This window comes from Eurytemora carolleeae, unplaced genomic scaffold (assembly GCF_000591075.1).
Source record: "Eurytemora carolleeae unplaced genomic scaffold, Eaff_2.0 scaffold384, whole genome shotgun sequence".
NCBI classification, from domain to species: Eukaryota; Metazoa; Arthropoda; class Copepoda; order Calanoida; family Temoridae; genus Eurytemora; species Eurytemora carolleeae.
In genome coordinates, this window is record NW_019396275.1 from 108,009 (window position 1) to 115,439 (window position 7,431).

Sequence of the window (7,431 nt, forward strand, 5' to 3'; positions counted from 1 at the left end):
GGGGGGGGGGGGGGGAGGGTTAATCTTGAGAAAACCGAATCTAAAGCATACTTTTTGCCTCTTTTTTATCGTAAAGGAATTGAGTCTTTGTAACAAAATCAAATATTTAAACCCCAATATCTTTAGAACCCGATGTTGTAAACCTTTGATATTTCAAACTCTGATTATTTGATTTAACAGAACTCATAGTTTGAAATATCTAAGGTCCACAAATGTTGGTTCTAAAGATATAGTGATTAGAAAATCAGAGTTTGTGGCAAAGACTCAATTCCTTTCTAGAGAGAGTGACCCATTATTAAGTTTAAAAGCGCATTCTTTAATATTTCAAAGCTATAGCTGAAGTAATATTATGCCTGGAAATGGACTAATTTTGGCCATTTTCTCTTTTTTTACTGTACATTTGCAAAACCAAGAGAGTTTTGACAAATTTGGAAAAGAATTGAGTCTTCGCCACAAGCTAAAATTTTCTAAACCCTATAATTCTTTCAAACCTGATGGTAAAGACCTTTGAATTTTCAAACATAGATTATTTGATCTAACAGAATTCAGAGTTTGAAATATGAAAGGTCTATGGTGCTGGGTTGCAAAAATATAAGGATTAAAAATCAGAGTTTGTGGCAAAAGCTCAATTCCTTTATCTCTGAAATAGTTTCGTAAGAACAGTTGCCATAGTGAATGGTTTATGGTTCTTTATGAATTAGGATGATAGTTCCTTCAACGTTTATACACACTCACCAAGACAAAAGTTTTAAACCCCTCCATCACATGCGTCAATAAACAATCAACATGCGTATTACGCAACTCTGATATTACTGACGCTTTGACGGTGTATCATTTATTATAATTGCTGCGCAAACCACATATTATATTTAAGATATTTAGATCTTAAATTTACACTGACTCTATTTTTACCCTCCAGGCTTTCATGAACATGTTTAGAAATTTGAAAAAAATACTTTTACTATTTTATCCTCCTAAATATTATTAAGTACGTCATCATAGAATTATTTAATTCACCTAAACGTTCCTAACCTTTCCTGTTTCTTTAAGTATTCTAAACCATTCTAAACCATTCTAAACCATTCAAAATCATTCTAAACCATTCTAAACCAACATAAGCTATCCTAATCCATCCTAAACCATCTTAAACCATCTTAAACCTCTTAAACCATCCTAAGCCATCTTAATCCATCCTAAACCATCCTAATCCATCCAAAACCATCCTAAACCATCCTAAACCCGCCTAAATCATTCTAAATCATTTTAAACCAGCCTAAATCATCCTAAACCATCCTAAACCATCCTAAACCATCCTAAACCATCCTAAACCATCCTAAACCATCTTAAACCATCCTAAACCATCTTAAACCATCCTAAACCATCTTAAACCATCCTAAACCATCTTAAACCATCCTAAACCATCTTAAACCACCCTTAACCCTCCTAAATCATTCTAAATCATTCTAAACCATCCTAAGCCATCAAAGACCATCTGAACCATGCCTAAGCCATTCCAGACCATTCTTAGTCACACAAAGCCTTTCATAATATTCTAAACCATTCAAAACCATTTTAAACCATCCTAAACCATCCTAAACCATTCTAAGTCATTCTAAACCATCCTAATACATCCTAAACCATCCTTGATCATCCTGAACCATTCTAAACTATTCTAAATTATCCAACCCCATCCTAAACCATTCTAAACCATCCTAAATCATTCTAAACCATCTTAAATTATCCAACCCCATCCTAAACCATCCTAAACCATTATAAACCATTCTAAACCATCGTAGACCATCCTAAACCATCCTAAAACATCATAAACCATCCTAAACCATCCTGCACCATTACAAACCATCCTAAACCATCCTAAACCATCCTTAACCGTTCTAAACCATCCTAAACCATCCTAAACCATCCTAAACCATCCTAAACCATCCTAAACCATCCTAAACCATCCTTAACCATCCTGCATAATCCTGCACCATTCTACGCCATCCTAAGCCACCCTAAACCACCCCAAACCACTCCAAACCACCCCAAACCATTAAATTCTCAGCTATCCAAAACTATACAAAACCACACTTGCTATAATTTTTCCAAACTCATTTTACAGATTTAAAATTCAGTGATGGTGATGGACCAAACCTCTGTAGAGTAAAAATATCAGATGTTAGTTCCACATTTATTGAAAATATATTTCGGTCTGGGTTAACCCTCGTCAGTTCTAACGATATAATAACCATCAAAATCGATGAAATTTTTTTTTTTAATTTTCAGACTTTACAGATTTTCGAAGATTTTGTTTCTCCCTTAAATCATCAAAGAATAAAATATATCTTTAAATCTTATATCAATGAAAGCATTACTCAATCATGTCAAAAGGAAAGAATTTAATAAAATGTTTTATCCTGAATTGTTTTTTAATTCATTTAATTTAAAGAAAGATAGAATATGAAATACATAATAGTAAGTGTTTCTAATCGTTCTAATCTGTTAAATCAAATAATCAGAGTTTGAAATATCAAAGGTTTACAACATCAGGTTCTAAACATATTGGGATTTAAATATTTAATTTTGTTACAAAGATTCGATTCCTTTAAAAATCGATACTTTCATGTCAAATATCATTAAATCGATACTTTAATGTCAAATATCATTAAATCGATACTTTAATGTCATTAATGTCATTAAAAGTCAAACTTTTACTTTTACAAATATCTTTTTTGTTTCTTGAAGAATTTTATTTTTTGCAGAAGAATTCATCCTCGTCACCTTCTTTTTTGCAGAAGAATTCATCCTCGTCACCTTCTTTTTTGCAGAAGAATTCATCCTCGTCACCTTCTTTTTTGCAATTTTTATTATTTTAAAATGTGTAAGGTGGTTTGTGCAATAGTTTTGCCTAATGTTGCGTAATTTTTATCTCTCATGGATCGTTAACATATAATTTACAGTTCTATCAAGGGGTAAAAAAGGACATTTTTTACAGAATTTTTAAACCCCCCCCTTTGATTTACAAAAAAAAATTTTTTGAGCGCCATGCATTTCAATTTAGTTTTTCTTCCTTTTTTGCGCCCCTTTTCCTTTTTTAAAGTACATAGCAGGGCAACAGTTTCCTGTTGTATTCTCAAGATGTTAATTGGCAATAATAATAATTAAAATAATGTATTTTGGTCAGGTTTACATAATTGTTTGTGCAAATTCATTGATTCAACACTAGATAGATAGATAGATAGATAAATAGATAGATAGATATATAGATAGATAGATAGATAGATAGATAGATAGATAGATAGATAGATAGATAGATAGATAGATAGATAGATAGATAGATAGATAGATAGATAGAAGATGGTTTGAAAAACTGAAACTGAAAATAAAAAAGATGGATATATAGAATAGATAGATAGATAAACAGATAAATAGAGAATTATAATTAAAAAATGGTATAGATAATGTACTGCACTAACAGGACTATATAATGAGTAGTGAGTGCAGAGACTTTAAAACTAACATACCTAACAAAAAAGACAAATGGATTGACGGACATATATAAACCGACGAACGCACGTTGACAGATAAATCGTTATGCATTGAATATTGAATATAAAATTAGAACTAATTATTCTGGATTTGGATAATTAAGTTCCAATTAAGTTCTAATGTAGGTTGATATATTAAAATCAATCAAACATACTTGAGAAGATTCATTAATCAGGAATACAATCAAATACTTTAATTTAATCAAATCCATGAAAATATTTACGCAAAATAAATTCAACTTATAAGATGGAAAATGTAAAATTTCTATTTTAGTTATTTCTTAATGTCGTGCTGGGACATTTCATGAAAGAAATGTAATTTTATGAACATTATATTCCAAAGACGCATTGACAGACAAAAATGTTTTTTTTTTATTAAAATAAAAATTTCGTATATATCAATTTTATGTACAGGATACTTCACGACCTTTTAAAAAGATAAGATATAATTTCCTGTGCTTATCAAATAAATTTTGAGCATTTAAAAAAACTTAAGTTTAAAAATGAATGAAACATATCTTTGCTCATTATATATTTCAATATACATTTGCATAAAAAGTGCATAAAAAGTGCATAAAAAGTGCATAAAAAGTGAACAAATTATCATGAGAGAACTGAAAATGATTTTGATACAAATCAATAAAATAAAGAAGGATTGCGAAACACATCTCATAAAATGATAATATTTGACAGTACTAAAAATCTTTACTACTGGCAACAATACCAATTCAGATCAAAATGTTGAAAAATAAATTATCCTCCAGCATATGTACATTGTACAAATATATTTTACCGATTAATAAATAGTTTATGTAGAATGAAGAGTGTCTACATTATACAAAATAAAAATAATGAAACTAATATTTTATGTAGAGTGGAGAGTGTCTACATTAAACAAAATAAAAATATTGAAACGAATATTTTATGTAGACTGAAGAGTGTCCTTTAAACAACATAAAAATAATGAAACTAATATTTTATGTAGACTGAAGAGTGTCTACATTAAACAAAATAAAAAGATTAAGCGAATATTTTATGTAGACTGGAGAGTGTCTATTATCTTAAAGATGGAACTGGGACACCTTGTGTAGAATTCAGAACAATCACCGCTCAGCTAAAAATATCATTAAAATATAAACTTAAATTTTTTTCTTTTAAAAAAAATTAACATTACTGATGAAAAATATTATTTTTTTCTTTGATATTTTACTAGAAGATTAGGATGCAAATTTGAGCATAACATTGAAAGCATTGAAAAAGATAGCGAACCCTGTAAAGTCTTTTACTAAATAATAATGTGGAAGATATCGTCGTGTATTAGCTTATAGAAAGGATTTACAAAAATGTTATTTTTTGTAAAGAATCCACAAATGAAAATTTTTAAAATTTTTTTGGATCATGTAATCTTGTTCAGACAAAGATTTTATGGGTACCCTTGTGAATCAAACATGGTACTCTTTTTTTAATTATTAAGAAAGAGTTTTTTTTCAGCCTTTTTAAGTTTAAGTTATTATTTGAAATTTTTGCACCAAAATTCGCCACAATATTGTGAAAAAACCTTCACAAATTTTACTAATGCTAAAGAGAGTTTAAAAGTAATACTAATATTGAACTTTTTATTCCTTTAATGCCATTCACGATTAACAACTCCAACCTTTTAACAAACCTATATCTGATAATAAGTAAATTATTTGTCCAAAATTAAAAAATCTTCTTTTTTGTATTCCATATTTCATTCCTGTTCAATTCTGCAAGTTAATGTGAAGCAATATAGGCAAAAGACATAGAAAACAAGGATATCTTGACTGAATAGAAAGATTTTTAGATTTCTGTGTTAATCGTATAGGGCATTTCTGTAAATGTATATTTAGTACCAACCTGGGAGTATGGAATAGAAGGGAGATACAACTGACGCGGTTCGCCCTACCATATGATTATACATGCTTTGCAGACGGGTACTCCATTTGTATAAGAAATATTAAAAATAGGTTATTGTATACGCGGTAATTGTACAGAGCGTCCCATATCATATTAAATTAACTCCAAGCCTTAAAGCCATAATAAACACATAATACTCGAAAAACCTAAAATTGTCTACAGGAAAATTTTTATATAAACCTTATACAATTTTATGAAATGATTTATTCTTCTTATAATTTCTTGTTAGTGCCGAAAAAAGTAATTTAGACCCATCATGACGATCTAATATAATATGGGACACCCTGTACATCAGACAAATATTTCTTATTCAAATGAAGTATCGTCTGCAAAGCATGTATAATCATATGGTAGGGCGAACCCGTCTGCAAAGCATGTATAATCAATCATATGGTAGGGCGAACCCGTCTGCAAAGCATGTATAATCAAATGGTAGGGCGAACCGCGTCAGTTGTATCTCGACCTTCTCTTCCATACTCCCAGGTTCCAACCTGTCCGACATTATTTGCCTCGATATACTCAGGATATTCTAGGAACAATTCCTCTTCCATTTCTATAAATCTGTTCAGCACATCACCTTACAAAACAGAAAATTGTTATCGATCAGAAATATTTCCGGTTTTTAGTTATATATCGACTTGGTTCAACTAACGATAAAAAAATCAAAAAAAAGAATAAAAGACATTTTAGCCGATTTATCATTTTTCACATATTTTTGGCAATATATTTTTTAAGCATATACATGATATGAATCTACAATGGTAACCGAAAAACAGTGGACTACTAATCATATTTTATCTTATAGTCAAAATCCGTAAAAAAGCGTATAAAAACCTACTATACTTTAATTTCTCAAATATATAGTCAAACAAAAATGTACAAAATGCCAAATGCAAAAAATATTTATTTAACGGATGGAAATAGGTTCCAAAGTTGAGGTTCACTGATGTTTAAGCAGGACCCCTAAAAAGTGATCGATGTATCTTTGACAAATATATTTTTTTTATTAAAAGAAAGAAAAAAAATATCTTGTGTGTCCCACGAAACATGACAGTAGCAAGATAACTTTTAAGTCTTTGAAATTAATATTTTTTAGATGTCAACCTACTTTAGTTGTCAACCTGCTGTAGCCGTCAATCTACTTTAGTTGTCAACCTACTTTTACAAAAGCCACAAAATTTTCCTTTTCCTTGTATTTCCAAAACGTGCTCTGCCTTTTTTTACTGTCAATATCATCTGAGATATTAGGAATTTCGTTCAGATTTCAATTTTACTAAATATAACGAAAATTATCGAAATTTGAACTAAATATTTTATATCTCCGGGAATATTGAAAGCACAAAAAAGCAGCGCACATATTAGAAATGCCAAGATTAGGGGTATTTTGTGATTATGAACTTGAACCTCTAAAAAAAATGATTTGTTCAAGGAATTAATGTCGCAAATTGTCTTGCTACTCTCATGTTTCGTGGGACACCCTGTATGTTACCCATAATTCCATCAGCATGGTTTGGCATTGCAGCAATCTCACAAATAGTTCTCTCAAGACAGTAAGGAGCATCTAAAAAAATTGATTTTTTTTATAAATATATATATCTCGGTCTCATTGTTGTATTACCCGAACCGGTACAAGGATATGCCTGTAATTGTACTGCACATGCATTCCCTCGGGTTCTAGGCAATTTAGTGTGTAGTCATATATATATATGCACAAATTGTGGGCTGTCTGGATCGATGTGTTAAAGTATAAATTTTATAATATAATAAAAAAATTTTAATAATAATAATTGCACAGTTTTTAATATTTTATACTTTAATATTGCAGTTTTTAGTGCTGGGAGAGGGGGGGGGGTTATTACAAGAAAAACATTGAGAAAACTGATGCTCTCCAACCCGAAAGTAGTATTTTTATCTATTTAAAATATTTAATTGAACAGAATTGAATCAG

At 30.0% G+C, this 7,431-nt stretch overlaps 1 protein-coding gene across 3 annotated transcripts in view; it reads right to left on the reverse strand.

Annotated features, from left to right (window-relative positions):
* LOC111699935 (speckle-type POZ protein B) overlaps positions 1-7,431 on the reverse strand; it is a 30,935-nt gene extending 23,504 nt beyond the window's left edge. For all 3 annotated transcript variants that reach the window (XM_023470728.1, XM_023470727.1, XM_023470729.1), the window contains exons 1-2: positions 7,419-7,431; positions 5,947-5,951 (exon numbers count right to left, since the gene is read on the reverse strand). The gene's annotated coding sequence lies outside the window, so the exon portion shown is untranslated. The remainder of the gene's footprint in view (positions 1-5,946; positions 5,952-7,418) is intronic.